Raw genomic sequence first — 17,419 nt, forward strand, 5'->3', positions numbered from 1 at the left:
CAGAACACCAGGGAAAGGCACCCACCTGTGCCCTGTGCTATGATCCATAAGATCCAGCAGCACAGGCTGTATTTGGGACTGTAAAACACAGGTATGGAGAAGGCTTGTGTTGCATTAGCAAGACCATGTTCCACAGTATTTCCCTTCCACAGGGAGATTGCAAGCCTGGGCTGGACCAAAACATGGCAAGGACCTGTGATGCTTTTATATCTGGGAGATACTGGGCCGTTTTTCAGAGTTGAACACACGGTCTGTTCTGTGCAGTAATAATGTTCTTTTAAAAAATGGGACAACCTTGAAAGTATCCAGTCCTGAACATCTCCTCTCATGTTGCTGCTATTACAGCAAATTGAAAAGGACAAAAGCAGCATCCAAAGCACTTCAGCTGCCAAATGTCCCCTGGTACAGCCAGCCCTGAGCAAGGGAGCTGGAGATAAATTCCCCAACAACAAAACCTGGAGCTGTTTTTCTGCAGGGCTTCCCAGGCTCCCCAACAGGGAGAGGAACCGACGGGTACCTTTAACCAACCGCTCGTCTCAGAGCTCCCACCGAGCCACGGGAAGTCTCTCCTTCACATCCAGTGAACCAACACACTCCACCAACAAATCCCACCAGTTCAGAGCATTAGCTCATCACAAACACACCCACGAGCACATCAGGACCAGCTCCTGGCAGCAGAGCCCCATCACCCCAGAGAACAAGTCTTTGCTGTTTGTAGCACTCAGCAGATATTTCCTCTCTGCTTAAAACTTGCTCAAAATTAACACTCCTGGCCCTACACCCACCTGATGGGGTTTGGAGCTGTGTATTCCAAAGCACTGAATTCTCCCAGACTGGAAAACTCTCTGTCTGAGGTTGAATTACCTTCCATTTGGATGCACCACAACTACATGAACCAAAACGCACAGACCTGGCTTTGTAAAGCTTTAAAAAGTGACAAGTTTTTAAGGCAAAATGGCCTTTTTAAATATTTTTTTTTTAAGCACAGCATGGCTGAGATTCCAGGCTGTAGTAATAAAGCAAGGATCTTTTTTTGGCACAGGGCTGTAAAGGGCACTGTGTCAGACAGTATTTTGTCATTTTTGTACCCACCAGCCTTCTACAATGAACAGGAGAGATGATATGGAAAGCAGATCTAAAACAAGGGCTGGCTGGTCTGTAGGCAGAGGGGGTGGGAAGTGCCCACAGAGTATTTGGACCATCCCTGGGGGATTTGGCCTCTCTGGGGTGTTTGGTTCTCTCTGGTTAGAGGTGCTGTGTGTGCTGGAGGTGCAGGGATGGAGCTGCCTCTGCCTCCTGCCCCCCGAGCCATTTCCAAGTCTCGCCCACTCGAGGGCATCATTATGAGGGCTTTGGAGCTCGTTCCTCCCTGCCCGTCTCCATGCATAATTTCAAACAAGCCTCCCAGGCAACCAGCAAGAAGAGCTCCACGGAAAACAGTGGCAAGCTTTGAAGTTCGAGTCTCTGTTCTGTTTCCAGACAGATTTTGATTTAATGATAGATTGCATCCCCTGCCAGGAAAGAAATTTCGTAATGAAGCAAGTTATCTGGGTATAAATATAACCCAGCTGCCGAGCTGCAGTGTGGAGCAAGGAGAACAGGAGGAGAGGACAGGCAGGACTTCAGGTAGAGCTCAGGTGGGCTCAAGTCTGGGCTCAGCCACCCCCTCAGGCTTTTCCCTGGGGCTAGAACTCTACTTCTGCCTCATTTTCCATGGCTGCCAGGGTAGTGAAGACACCTGAGCAGAGCTGTGAGCCAAAATGTTTGTCTGAGTTGTGAGAAACACAGCTCGATGCCAGCAGCCAGCCTGTCCTGGGAGCCTCAACTTCCACTGGGTTTATTCATTTCTGAGGCCTGCACATGCACATCTCAGTTATTCAGAGTGGGAGATGCCTATAAAATGTCAGCAAATCATTTAATGGCTGTGGAATCATAGAATGGTTTGGGTTGGAAGGGACCTTAAAGATCATCTAATATCATCTTAAAAGATCATACAGTATCATCTAGTTATTATAAACCACTTTTTATTACTGCCTCAGCAACTATCAATTCCATTTGGTAACATCAATTATATTAATAGAAGCACCCTCGGTTTGCTCATTATAATTAAAGCAATGCCTAAACAACTCAGTTAAGAGGAAAATGCCTTTCTTATCCCAACTAAAGCTGGGCTAATATTTTGTCTCTCCCTTGGCAGATTACTAAGCCACAGCAAAGCACACAAAGCTCATCACCAAAGCAGGAGTTGTGACAGGCACAGTTTTCCACTAATTTAAAACACACTAAGCAATTGGAGTGAACAGAGACTTCACCTTTCCAAAGGCATTTTGCAGCCTCCCCCAGGTAGATCAAAACAAAGAGGGGCAAATAGGCCATCTGGGTGGTCATTGGCCACTGGTGGCTTTAACTGAGAATTTGGGGGCTACCCCAAATGGATCACATTTATGTTAAGGGAGCCTTTCTATTCTCTTTCTGGGGGACAGTTCGGGACGATGTTTTTTAAAAGAACTATTATGAAGGAAACAAGTGCTGGTGGAAGTTGCAATGACCAAACCAAGCCAGGCTTACCCAGGCTTTGGGTTTTTCACATGTCATTAATTCTTCAGCTCCTCTCAGCCCTTCTTCACCCTGCCCTGGGGCAACAATTGTGCTCCCTTTTCCCAAACACACAAAAACATTTTCCCCCACTCTATATCCTTCTGGTCCAGCCATTCTTGCCTTTTATCTAAGTTTCCAAACCCTTGACCCTCCCCAGGTCCCAGGGACCACAGCCTTGCTGAGGAGCTGAGCACAGATTGCAGGGCAACTGAACAAGAACAAAGCCAAGAAAACGAAGGCAGATTTTTCCTTCCACTTGCACGGATTTTGACATTATTAGAGCAAATCCCACGATGATGCAAGGAAAAAAATCAGTATTCTTCACCCGAGCATCAGCATCTTTACATTTTAACAGCAATTAAAGGCGAAGCTGTCTGTGAGATCATCGCTTTATAAAGGAATTTTTACTGTGTGCTCTCATGGTGTTTGTGCAGAGCTGGGACAGCCAGAGATGTGGCTGTGCAGGGACAAACCCCTCTGCACGGGGACCCCCACAGGGGGCTCAAACAGCATCCCCAGTGTCCAGCAGAGCCCTGGAGCCCCCACCCCCCTCACGTTTGCTCCCCCTCCATCAGCTCCTCGGGCTTCCCTTGAAGACTTGGAGAAGCAGAGAACTCACCAGGGTGGCGGTGGCAGCGATCCCGTGGGGGCTGTCCCTGCTCTCCTGTGCCCATCACAGCACTGCTTCCTGCAGGGGGACGGGCCAGCAGCACATCTTCCACCTTCAGCTTTAATCACCCTCCATCAGCTGAGACTAGAAATCTTCTTTAACCTATTTTGGGGCAAATAGCCCAAGAAACAGAAACTGCTGCACACAGACATCTCCCAGCTGGTTACATCAGGTGCAGAAACGGGCTGGGAAGAAAACTTCTCTCCCAATTCCCCACTTTTCCTCATCCTCAATTGTGTGCAGTTGTAATTCCATTTGACCTGTGCCAGTGTAAAACCCACTTCCTTTATCTTTAAAGATATATCTTCCAGTTTATGCTGGTGGTGTTGATATTCATCTCAAGTAACATCAGCAAGATAAATCCACCATGACTTTTCTTCCTCAAATATAATATTCTTGTCAGCAGTAGAGAGCTTAAGTGTACTTTCTTTCACACCTATTAGGTTGGAACAAGTTTTAAAAGCATAAATAACCTTCCCCATGACATAATGAAAGACCTTGTTACAGCCTGGGATTAATTTTTTCTAATCTATTTACAAGCAAAAAGGTCGAACTCAAACTTGACAGTGAGGAAGGGAGGCAGGATTCATTATCTCCAGAAAGACTCGAGAAAATGGATGAGCATAAACATATGATAGTTTTGGAGCTTGAATCCCTTTCCTGGTTTCTAATTAAAAATTATCCAGCAAAGCACTCCATTGCAAACACCATTAGCTACAGAAAAAAATGAAATTCCTAAGTACTAAGCAAAAATGTTTTGATCTCAACAATTTATTTATTTATTTTCAAGTCATCTGAACTGCTCAAAATTTTCTTCCATTTCTATTCCTTCTCCACATAGAACTCTTTATTATCCTCTCATTATTAAAGGACCATCGAGACACAATCAAATAGAGAGCACAGTTTTCCATCAAGGTGCTCTCACAAACCTCATCTTGCTGTCCATGAATCCCACAGAATTCCCTCTTGCTGTGGTGCAGCTGTGACACTGGAGGCAAAGCTGGAGGAAGGACATTCCTCAGTAACAGGCTTGCTGTTACAGTTCTGAACAACCTAAAAATGGTTGAACTGGTTGTAATTGGCCACTAGGAAGAAGAGGGCTGTGAAAAGGGGACAAGCTCTACAATTCCAGCAACTGTTCTACCTGGATAGAGGGAAACTTGCTGGTATCAGCCCGAATAATGTGGAATCCTTGAGACAGGACAGAGGGCTGGGGCAGAGGGAGGGGATGCTGCAACACACTCCTAGGTGGGTACCCAGAACGGGCATTTCTTGCCAAACAAACCTCATTCCAGAGATTTGAGGTATCTTGATCTGTTCAGCCTGGAGAAAAGTGAGGGGACACCTCACTGCAATTCCAGCTTCCTCAGGAGGGGTAGAGGAGGGACAGGGACTGAGCTCTGCTCTGGGGGCACCAGGGACAGCACCCAGGGAATGGCTGGAGCTGGGACAGGGCAGGGTCAGGTTGGATCTCAGGGAAAGGTTCTTCCCCCAGAGGGTGGTTGGCACTGCCCAGGCTCCCCAGGGCAGTGGGCACAGCCCCAAGGCTGCCAGAGCTCCAGGAGGGTTTGGATGATCCTCTGGGGCACAGGGGGTGACCCTTGGGGAGGGTCCCGTGCAGGGCCAGGAGTTGGACTGGGTGATCCTTGTGGGTCCCTCCCAGCTCGGCACACTCCGTGCTCCGGGAAGGCTGTGCCGCCGCTCGGGCCGTGCCGTTCCTGGGGCTGTGCCTCCCTCTCCAGGCAGCCCCGGAGCTGCAGCGCTCCCGGCCCTTCACAGCCGGGCTCGGAGGGACCGGCTGGCTGTGCCGGGTCGGACGGGCTAAACATGGGATGCTGCCAGCCCGCGGGATGCACGGGGTCACTCCCCACCGCCGGCATCGGAACCGGCTGGGTCTGACCTTCGTCGAGTCTCGGGGATTTACCCGGCGATGTCTCAGTCACTGTGTCCCACGGTGTCCTCCCCAGTCCTGCTCTCCGGAGGGTGCAGGGCAGAGGCACAGCACCCACGGGAGGCTGGGATATGAATCCTGCCAACACACCCCCCCCTCTGCACCAGAAATCAGGATTCTTTCCAAGTTTACCTTCCCAAAGAATTCCTTCCCAGGACAGGGATGTCACAGAACCACGGAATGGTTTGGTTTGGGAGGGACCTTAAAGCCCATCCAGCTCCACCCCCTGCCATGGGCAGGGACACCTTCCACTGTCCCAGGGTGCTCCAACCCCATCCAACCTGGCCTTGGACACTTCCAGGGATGGGGCAGCCACAGCTTCTCTGCCCAACCTGTGCCAGGGCCTCCCCACCCTCACAGGGAAGAATTTTTCCTAATATCCCATCTAAACCTACTCTCCTTCAGTCTGAAACCATTCCCCCTTGTCCTGTCACTGCCTGCCCCTGTAATTATTTTCACTAATATAATACTTGCATTATTTGCACTGATGCTCCTTGAGTAGCTCTTTACCCTCCCTGGACATCCTAGGGAGTTCATGTACAGAGACAATACATATTTATTCAGTGTGTTAACTGTATTTGTACATGTTTGTTGCATTTATGTGTGCACTTAATGTATTTACTTAACTCTATGAAAAACAAGCCAGGAGATTTTTCGGTTTGTTTCCATCCTCACCAACTGTAAATAAACCCAGTCTAGTTAGGAATCCTGCACAGAGCACTGCTCCCATTAGCACTCAAACTGATGCTGCCAAAATTGATATTATCTTATTCCTGCCACAGGAATCACATGAAATTACGCTGCCTAACAAAGCAAGAAATAAATGCAGTAGGAAAATAATGTCCAACAGTCCTGGAGTTATCAGTGCAACCTGTGCAGAACCAAGCACACCATTCCATACAATTCCTACTCTAAGAAATATGCAATATGCCACTTATTTTTATGAGATGTTTCTTACCAGTGTCAGGCTGTGGGCACTGGGAGCACGGAGGATGCACATGCACCTCAGTGAGCTGCATTCTGTGAGCAACCCAGGGAATCATATTCATATAGACCAGTTGCTTCTTATATTCTTTTTAATGCAAAGAAAGAATATTTCACTTGCTTGAGCAGCTGATCTTTGAAAAGGGTGGGAGAAGATGGCTCGGTCTCAGCTGAGTTTTGCCTGAGAAGTGGAAATAAGGACCATGAAGCAAGAAATCAACAGCTCCAGGGAAGAGCTCAGGGAAATCAATCCCCCCTCAGCTGCCCGAGTACAGCCCATCGCTCACCCCCCCCTTCCTTCCCAAATCCACATCACTGCAAACATGGAACGTTTGGGGCAGCTGAACCTCACAGAGCAGACTGAAGACACTCAAACCCACAAAATATCCCTTTTACAGACCGTGGGGATGTGCTTACATGGGACGTCTCCCTCCTTCTGACTTCCTCGGGCTCTTACTCCCAGAGAATTGAAGTGCCTGGAGAAAAAGAAGAGGAATTCAGCACTTAGTTCTCTTGCAGAAATGTTGGGGTTTATTCTAAATCACTGTTGGGTTTCATTCTAAATAGCTCTTGCAATTCCTGAATGCTAAAGAAAGGAGGAGGAGGAAAAAAAGAAAAACAGAGATCATGAGGACTTTTCTATCCCAGACTAGATAACCACGCAGGATTATGCACACTGCCTGAACCAAACAGGTTTCCTGCCTGGGGCAGGGAAAGAAAGGAAGGTGAAAAAACCTTCCTGCAGCACATGCAGTGGCATAAATCCGAGCAGCTTTTAGGTACAATCTGTTTTTTCAGGCTCCACACATCCCTTGAGTCTCGAGTGTGGCCCCACGGCCGCTTGGCTGGGCATGGAAACAGGTCTGGAACCAGAGAGCCAGATTGCTGGATCTGCTGCAGAAACTGTACTTTTGAAAACTTCATCCCTGCCGTGGGCATAATCAAGGGATAATTAGGACTTAGTGAAGCCTGCAACCTTTCTGCTCCGCTCTTTCTCTGTTTTTCATGAAAGGGAGAAGATAAGAGCCTGCACAGCATGCAAACCCTGTTCCTTTGTTTTTGTTATCACCCTGCTGACTCCTCTGTGCTTTCCCTATGAGGCTACAGACAAGGCTCCCCTCCACCTCCTCCCCACCCCCTTCCCAGAGCACAGGAAAACAGCAGCAGATTTCTCCTGGTTATCACTTTTTCACCAACATGATTATCAGAAGATGAGTCTCAGTAACTATTTGAAAGCATTTTCAAAAATCACTTTTAAGTAAGGTTTATGAAGCCTATAAAATTCCTTCCCAAAATTCAGGCACCCAGTTATGAAAACAAGCCTGAAATCACCTTTTATCATTATTTATGGCTTCATTTTTTTAAGTTGCCAGCTCATTTTCTGACCTCTCTCCCACGCCAGCCAAGAGAACCCAGCCCAGCAAGAGGGACCAAATGCTGTGGGACTGAAGGGAGCAAGAGGAGCCAAAACCTCATCCCTGAACGTGTTCATCAGATTAGTGGGGTATCATTACACCCCAGGCAATACACCTTTCATTTCTGTCAGGTTTATCAGCTCCACTTGGTGGCAGAACACCCATGCTGGTGACTGAAGAAGTACCAGGGTGCAGGGAATGTCCAGGGCCGGGGACTCCCAACATCCAACCCCAAGGACTGCAGCAGATGCTGGGCTTTTGGAGCACAGAGACATCCTGGAGCAGAGCTCTGACCCAGCAGGTTGCCTCGCTTTCCCCTGCCCTCTCCAGCAATCCTCAGCTATTCCAGGCTGTTAGGGTGGCTCTCACAGTGTTTAGACATTTGGCTGTGTCCTCTGGATAATTATAATGAGCTACAGCCTCCCCAGAACCCCCCAGAAAATGTGATTCGACTTATCTGACTACAGCACTCATCCTCCCTCCTGGAATATGTAAAAGGAGTAGGGAACTTCTTGCCAAAACAGGGAGAAAAAAGGAGCCAGTTGTCCTTTTTGTCTCACCTTTCCATCCTCCTGCCTACCTGACACCCACAGGGAGGGAAAACCCCCTCCAGGCCACAGCCCTGTGCCTGCAGTGACACATCTGCCATTTATTACCAATTCATTTAGTGTAAAGATCCTTTTGGACTTGAAAATACTGAATGTAAAGTGACTATAAACGTGATTTACCGACCTTTGGTAAGCCTGAGCTCTCTGTACCCTCCAGTCACTTCTCCAAGAGCCGCTGCCACGACCTGATGGGAGCACAGGGTGAGGAGAGCACATGGACATTTTGCCCCCTGTGCTTTTCTTTGTGGCAGGGCTGGATTTTCACTTGGATTTGCCTGAGATGGCTGCTCCATCTGCCAATCCAGGGATGGCATTGCCTCCCTCCCCTCAGCAGGGATGCTCAGAGCTGGCCAGTGGCCACCAGCCTTGGGGCTCAGCCCCTGCGAGGCACCAGCACCTCCCCAGCCTGAGGAGCTGTGCATCTTCCTCCCACCACAGTGGAAGAACAATCTTTAAAAATCCTCCTGGGTGGGTTGTGCTGTGGGAACAGGGCTCTGGAGGCACCAGAATCAGTGTCATCCCCACGGGGATGTAATTCCAGCAGAGCTTCCCTCCCACCCAGGGAGGAAATTCAGAAACAACCACTCAACTCACATCCAGAAACGGACCAGTGGGTTCTTCTGCTCCCAGGATGAACTGGACTTGGGATTTTCCTGAAGGGAGCCTACAAGAGTGATGGAGAGGGACTATTTACAAGAGCACTCAGTGTAAGGAAAAGTGGGAATGGTTTCAAACTGAAGGAGAGTAGATTTAGATGGGATATTAGGAAAAATTCTTCCCTGTGAGGGTGGGGAGGCCCTGGCACAGGGTGCCCAGAGAAGCTGTGGCTGCCCCATCCCTGGAAGTGTCCAAGGCCAGGTTGGACGGGGCTTGGATCAACCTGGGCTAATGGAAGGTGTCCCTGCCCATGGCAGGGGCTGCTGGAACGGGATGAGCTTTAAGGTCTTTCCTACCCAAACCATTCTGTGAGTCTGTGGTTTTCCATGGCGTGCCCACTGCTGTTTGCCAGGACCCTGAGGGGACAAGAAAACGTGGAAAATGTGTGGGATACCACAGAACCATCTCATACAGCAGAACTGAAATGGGGAATGATTTAGCTGGACAGGACAAAGAATGGCTGAAACATCTTTCTGCAGCAGCAGGAATCACCAAAGGACACATTAATGCCAGTAAAAACTACAGAGTGTACAGTGCTGCAATCCATTATTATTATTATTGTTATTATTATTATTATTATCATTATTACAAACAGAGCATGGAGCTGGGGACAAGGATTCACTAATCACTAATGGATTGGGCTGGCAAGGCCCTGCAAAGCAATTCCTCCCCAGCCCCTCTCGCCATCACCCTTGGGCAGCTGCACTGACTCCAGCACTGCAGCAGGAAGAGCATCACCACCAATCCATGATCTGTGGAGCACAGAACGTGTTTTCCCAAACATCTGCGAGCCAGACAAACAACAAATTAACTTGCTGTAATTAAGGCTGATAATGTGATGATTTGAGCACGACCTTTGTAAAAGGGCACAAAGAGTCTCCCATCACTCATTAGTGTTAATAAAGCAGTGGAGCTCTTCACTAAATGGGTGTCCATCAAGGCTGCTCTGCCAAATTGCTACACAAGGAGTCTTAATTAGTGTCTAGCAGGGCAGGTCATGCTACATGTGGGATATACAGTGATGAAAAGTTTGGGGTTAGGCATTAAAAACTGTATTGATATCAGAGATGAGATGAGAGTGGTTTCCATCCGGTTTATCCCCCAAATCCAGATGGAAATGCCTGAGGTAATGCCCCACAAACACCCCCAGAACAAATCCAGGGAGAAACTGCAGCTCAGAGGGATGGGAATTAACTGTGGGAGGGAGCAGGGCGAGGTTTTACGGCGGTGGCACCATCCATCCAGTGACCAAGCACAGCCAACTCCAACCCTGGGCAAACAGCTGCTCAGATCCTGCAGGAAAAGCCTTTCCAGAATTCTTTACACGTGCCTTTGAAAAAAACCAAAGAGATGGGACTCTGTTTAGATGTGTCACAGAGCATTTTAGGAAGAGGACAGAAATCACCTGGACTTCTCCTGCATTTGCCACTCTGGGGAAGATGCCCTGGCTCTGGTGGAGACCCTTCACTCCGACCAGGGGCTGAGTCATGAGGAGCAGGCAACCAACCATCAACACATTACACCTGTGGGAGCCAGGAGACCACCCAAACATGCTCTGAAACGATGCCAGCAAAGCAGAACTTCCTCCATCACCGGGCTGGGTCCGAGGGCTCCTGCTGCCCTCCTCTGGGCAAGCCCTGGAACACGCTTGTCCACAGAGCAAGGAGAACAGATGGTGTGAAAAAAGCCCTCTCTGAGGTGCTGTTTCACTGCCCAGTTCCTCGGGTTTGGTGCCCAATGGTTTGGCACCACGAGACTGAACTTTCCATTTGCCTGCATAACCCAACCAAAAACTGTGGATTGCAGAAATCCAGAGCCCACCAAGAGACACCGTGACTGCTTTGATTGATGGCAGGATCCTCTCTCCATTGCTCAGTTCTGTGGGACAAAGAAGTGGCTTCAATGTGTTTCATGGGTGGATAACTGAGGAGAACTACCAAGTTATTAAAAACCCCTTCTCTGTGCCCAGGAGCCACAGAAGTCCTGGCCAGCACATCATGCCAGGGAAGCAGGATTGTGTTGTGAGACAGAAAAAAGGAACCCTTTAAATCAGGGCTGTGCTGTGGAGGAGTGCAGAGGGTTCATAAAACCTGATTTCCTCACAGGTAACTTTGGCTGGGTGAGCAGACCCGAGGTAGAGCAGACACTCCCCTGTCAGAGTGATCTAATATTTGTTACTCACCATTGCTCTCGTTTTCCTGTGGCATTTCAGTGCAGGGCCATGGTTATAAACAATAACGGGGCTTTATGGCCAAATGTCAGAGCTCTCTCACCTTCTTACTGCCAACGTTTCTATTTATCCACTGGAGGGGGAAGGAATTGGAGGTGGTGGCATTTCCAGCACAAACACAGCACTAAATTCACCTGAGAACCACCAGGTTGGAGTCAACGAGGGCTTTAAAGTAAGAACGAGGCAACAAGTCTGTTAAAAAAACAAAATGAAATTAATTTTGTTCAGAATGAGAAGAAAGAAGTTCTATGGAAATTAAATAGGTTCATGGCCTGAGGTGGAAAACAAACCCCACCTTTAAAAGAGTGAGACGATGTATAAACCTAAAATATTATTTTAAATTATTATAATTATATTTTTCTGTGTTAATGTAATGGATACCTTACCCTAGAGGGCCCCTCAGAGGTCTAAACAAGCCAAGTTTTATTATCCTCTGTTTAGAATGGTAACAAGTCTCTGATCTCTAATTTCACAGCAGAAACATGACCAAGGCCAAGAAATCCCTGCTGCCTGGAAGCCCTGGAGCATCTGGAGCTCCAGCTGCCTCCTGGGGCCGAGCCAGAAGGAGATCCCTGCTCCACAGGGCTGGGCTGCACAGCAGGGCACACCTTTGTCTAATTTAAAAGCAAACCAGGCCTTGGCTGGTGGCTCAACCCTCTTTCCATCAGTGCTGGGATGCCCAGTTCCTGGGCTGTACCCCAGCAGGAGGGAAGGACCCACGTGCTTTTCACCCTGGAAAAAAACAGGAGAACATTTACAGATTCTAAATATTGTTTTCAATATTTCTGTTCTTTCAGATATCTCTTTTCTGTGCAGGCTTTTCCCACCCCAGAGCCCGGGGAGTTCCCGGGAAGGGATCTCAGCAGCTGCACCAGGAAGATGCTCCAGTGCATCCACTGATTTTGATGACCCCACATCCAGCACCACTGCCCATAACCAGAACATCCCCCACTAAAGCCACAGCAAACTCCTCCTTTGCTGCCTTTCATCCCAGCAAATTCCCAGGGACAGCCCAGACCCCCAAACCACCTCGGCTTCAGAACAGCCCCAAGCTGCAATGGAGAACAGCAACCAGTTTGGGATCAGCAGCCTGACATCCATGGAGTTAAACACCCAGGAAGAACCCCCCTGAGCCACCTGCAGCAGGAATAGGTGCTCCACCCCCCACCAGGCACAGCTAATAAATATATTTATCTGTTTAGAAAAGCGAAATGAGTCTATGAGCCTGTCCCGTGTCATTGCCCTCCCAGAGTGTTTCTCCAGATAAATATAAGGAAGTTGAAAGCTTTTCATCTTTGTAGCTTGTTAATAATCTAGATTTTTTTTTTAAAAGAAAAACTACTGAAAAATAAAAATCCCAGGGTCTCTGCAGGGTTTTGTTCTAAGGCTCACTCACTGCAGGAACATCCACACACAGCCCTCTGCTTTCCCCTGCTTTCAACTTTGTGAAGCAGCTCCTGAGTAAGTTTGTTCATTATTATTATTATTAGGTTTCAAAATAATTTATGGAAAGAGGATTGTGGATGTAATAATTTATGGAAAGCAGGTCTGTGGTACAGACAAGATTTCTGTCTGTGGTGGTGACCCAACCTGCTTCTTCTCAGTGAAGGACAAGGGCTGGTGGCTCATCCCCATCTTTGGGGAAATGCATCAAGTATTTATTGTAAAAGGTGGCAAAAAGAGAACTTTTATAAAAAAGCTAAAGTTTGATTTTTAACTCCTTTAAAGCAGCTTGTCCTCCCCTAACATTATCCAAACAAACAGGGCATAAAAGTAACTGTACTCATATCCATTTTGTCTTCAGGAAAGGACTCCTGAAGACATTAGCCTTGGATTGGGGATAAAAAACAGAGGGAAAACAGGTTTCCTCACCCCTTTAAGTGTACTTGCCTTCCACTATCCCACGTTGTTCCAAGCCCCGTCCAGCCTGGCCTTGGACACTTCCCAGGGCTCAAAGGATAAGGTTTGCAGGGTGAACATCTGTTTCCACCTTCAATTCATTCTCTGTGAGAGAAAAGGGCCTGGTCCTGCAATGACAAACACACTCAAACCACTCAGAAATGAATTTGTTTGGGCAAGTTAAACCATCTGCTATTAATGTGAGCGAACCAACCAAGTTCCTGAAGTTGCTCAGGAACCAGGGGGTGCAAATGATCCCAGTTTAACTGAGATGTTCCAGCAGAACTGTACAGTGGAGAGGGGCAGATTCCCCCCAGGTGAGAGGGGACACCTGTCCCCCCAGTGTGCCCAGCTGTGGGTGGGAGGGGGGTGATGGGCCTGCCCATGGATGCCCACCCCACATCTCTGGGAACCACCCACCAGGGGCTGACCAGGCCAGTTCTACTGAATTTTCAGTGTTACCAAATCTTGGTGGTTTGCATGGTTTGGCACCATCAGCAGGGAGCTGAGCCATGGAGAGCCAGGACCAGCCAGACCTGGTGGATGCTGCACCAGGAGATGCTCTGGGAAGGTCTGGAGGCTCCTCTCACCCCAGCCAGGACTTTGTGTGCTCAGAGCTTTTAAAACATGCACCTAAATAATACATTCCTGCAGAAAAGATAGACGTACATAATTATGTGTCCTCTGCACTGCCAGGCAATGTATATTAAACAGTTTGAATGGAGAATTCTGCTGTAAGTCCAGTTTTGAATTATTTTTTACCTCCTGGAAAGCACATAAACCAGAAGTGAATAGAATAACCAATAAAAGATAAAAATTCTCATCTTCTTTCTTTTAAATTGAGGTTTACTTAAGTTACACAAATGCAGCATTTTAGCAGCACCTTTTACACTTCAAAGGATTTCTATGCTTATATGAAAACCTTGATCAGTGGGATTTATTATTTAACTAATTCCATTTGCAGGAATGAACCAGAGAGACAGCAGCCTCCATTGGCTGGCTTTTTCTTCATAATATGCTTTGTCTGGAAAGCAGAGGGAGGGAAACCATCAGTCACCAAGCCCTATAGGTCATTTTATCAACCTCAGAGCTTTGACCAAGTGTCAACATCCACCCTGAGAAATGTAATTGATACAATTATTGATCAATCTACCAATTGTGGAATGGTTTGGGTTGGAAGGGACCTCAAAGCTCATCCAGTGCCACCCCCTGCCATGGGCAGGGACACCTCCCACCAGCCCAGGTTGCTCCAAGCCCTGTCCAGCCTGGCCTTGGACACTCCCAGGGATGGGGCAGCCACAGTTTGTGCTCTACATTCCCCACTTAGGGAAGCAAGTCCAGCTCACCTGGTTCATGCCCAGCAATCCCACTGCGGGGTTGGGGTTGCAGATGTCACTGGTGGTGCCACAGCCTCCAGCATCCATGGCCAGCACTGGACAGTTTTGCTGTAATTATATATCTGAAAGAGTAAACCAAAGTCATAGAGTTGTTTATTATTTATACTAAGCTTTCTTTTTTTTTTTGTTTTGCTTTGGTTTTTTTTTTGTTTTGTTTTTTGGTATGATGATATAAATCTCTAAAAAAACTAAATCACAACCTACATAAGCCAGAACTTAACAGGGGTAGGTCAACGAAGCTCAGCTTAGTGCAATGGATCTTACTGCACTTGTCAAGGCTTTTATTAACTTTAAAATGGCCTGTTGACCACAACATGACCTGCTAACTCACTTTCTCAAGCAGGTTGTCAAAAATGTCCCAGGGAATGAAGTGCTGAAGTTCCCTGAGTCTCAAGTCACCCCTTTGCTCCCTGTACACAATGAGGCTCCCCCTGTTCTGGATCCCCCAAGAGTCACTTCTGATGAAACACCAACATTTAGTTGCCCCTGGGTGAGATCTTTCCTCTTGGGAAAGTGTCTCCAGGCAGGATTTGCCCTTGGAAAGGTGGTGCACGTGCAGAAGTCCTTCCCAACACTCCTCAGGAGGTTGGCTGGTGCTCATTCCCTTAGTCATGAACAAATGTTTCCCCTGTCCTTGAGATCTTCCCATTAAATACACCCCTGTCTCTTGTAGAAAGCAAGCTTGACCTTTCCCATGGAATTAAGAGCCAATTTATTACATATTTTAAATTTATAATGAGATCAGAAGGGATAATGCTGAGATGACCTGGAGATCAGCCCAAGACACGGGAGATAATTGTTTCCTTAATTGCGACGCCGGAATTAAATTACTTTTGCACTCTGTGTACTCAGATGAGATGTAAAATGGGGTGTCAGAGCCCGTGGTCATTAATACTCCCCTGGCAGCTCCTGCAGGAGCAGGGGAGCTCCTCTGGGGCTGTGGGTCAGGTGGTCACATCCCTGTCTGTGCTTCACTTTCTGCTCCCAACGCCTGCTCACGGCACAGCCACGTGTGCCAGGGCCACCAAACCCCAGCCTGGGGCAGCTGCATTCCACACTCCATCCCTAGGCATGAAATTTTATCCAGACTTTGCTCAGGTGAGGGAAAAAACCTCACACAGGTACAGTGAGAGGTGTTGGGAGAAGGACCAGAGGCTTCACCCATCGCCCACCCTTGCTTAGGAAAGACAAATTTTAATTTAATTGGAGAGTGACACCTGGAGTCATTCATTTTTGCTTGGAAAACACACAGACTTCTTAAAAGCAGCCAACTGTTCTGTATCAGGGAAAACAAGCCCCATTGATTGTGGGGCAAGTTCTTTTCAGCAGCACAAATATCTCCCAGAGAAACCCCTAAATTATTTGGCACCCACGGGCACTCACCTGGTGGAAGCCACGTTTGCTTTGTGAAGTCTTGATAAATCCTTGTCTGAGGTTTCAAGGAGTGGGAAATCCAAGGAAACAGGCTGGCTGGGTGCTTGTGAATGATGCCAAGGGTCCTGCTGGGGCCCTCCCCACACTCTGCAGCACGTGGGCACTTGGTGATGTGTTTGTAACACCCATGGACTGTTTATTAAACACGTGCACTTCTGTTTTGCAACTCTCCTGTTTACCCAGGAAGAGTTTAATAAACAAAGAGGGAGTAATTTACCGCTGGAGAGCAGACAGATCCCGCTGCTGAAACTCCTTCCTGGAAAACAGGACTCCGGGGGTCACAGCCACTGGTTTTCAATTCATCCTTTGAAAGCTGGATCTTGATCTTTGCAGGGATCCTCTTTCCAAACCGTGGTGAAAAACCAGAATTATCACACAGACTTGCAGGTACAAGCAAAGTGGTGTTTTGAACCCATCCCTACCAGGTCATTTGCTGATATTTGTTGGGCCAGCAGTGTCAAAATGAGAGGATTTGGCTCCATATGGAAATCAACCTCCAATCAATGTGCTTTAGTTCATGCAATTCCTAATGAGTTCATAAGCACAAGAGTAACTGGTGAGGATTATGGACCTGTACCTGACACCTCACAGCAGTGTTACAGTCAGAGGTTGAATAACCTTTTAACACCAGCCCACTGCCACTGTCCTGGGAGAGGGAAGGACCTGCAAAGTCATTACTTTTAACCTGTTATTCCTATGGATCATTTGCACAAGGAACTGTTTGTCCTGGAAGGAACATCCTCTCCTCACCAGGGGCACCAGGACCACAGTCACCCTGGCAGCACTTCCATCACACCACATGTTCCCCAGAGATTTCTCATAAATCCCTGGGGACAGGAATTACTTGGCTTCTTCCAAAAACTGGGCTTTCATTGACCAAACATCCTGAAGGTAAAACATCCATCTCTGAGACCTTTGGTTTCTGCTTTGCCTGCAGAGAAACAGCTGGACTGAGTTTCAAACCTGATGAGAACATTTTGGATCTGAGAATCCCAGAATGGTTTGGGTTGGAAGGGACCTGACAGGCAGGAGTTTCACCTTTGCCCACAGCCCCCAGCACATGTTGCCATGAAAAGGTGGGAAACACACTGATATTGCTTGTTACACTGCTTTTTATACATTATTTATCAGTGGTTAAGGAATTGGGACTGTTAGAAACATCAGCAAACGTGGATGACATTAATTTTAAATAGCCCCTAATAGCCATCAGGTGGTTACAGAATTTATTATAAATAACTTACAGATTTGCTGAGTCCTCAGAGCTGCACAAACAACTGATCACTGAATAAAAACATTAATTTGAAGTGCAACTGCAAGTTATTAACCTGCATATGAAAACCTCTTTAAACCTTATAAGAAGACCCAATTAAAGATAGAGAAGACATAACAGCCTGTTGCTGTAGCTCCAGTGTAGGTGATTCAAGGAATAAAGAATGAGAAGATAACGTTAAAATGAATAATATATTAGCAACCTCTTGCATATGCCAGGTCCCAAGCTCACAGCCAAATGAAATCCATGGAATTGCATAAATTTACACCTTTGTGAGGGGGTTGGCCCCAGGCAGAGGCAAAGTAC

The sequence above is a fragment of the Pseudopipra pipra genome, chromosome 11 (genome assembly GCF_036250125.1).
Source record: "Pseudopipra pipra isolate bDixPip1 chromosome 11, bDixPip1.hap1, whole genome shotgun sequence".
Classification (NCBI taxonomy): Eukaryota; Metazoa; Chordata; class Aves; order Passeriformes; family Pipridae; genus Pseudopipra; species Pseudopipra pipra.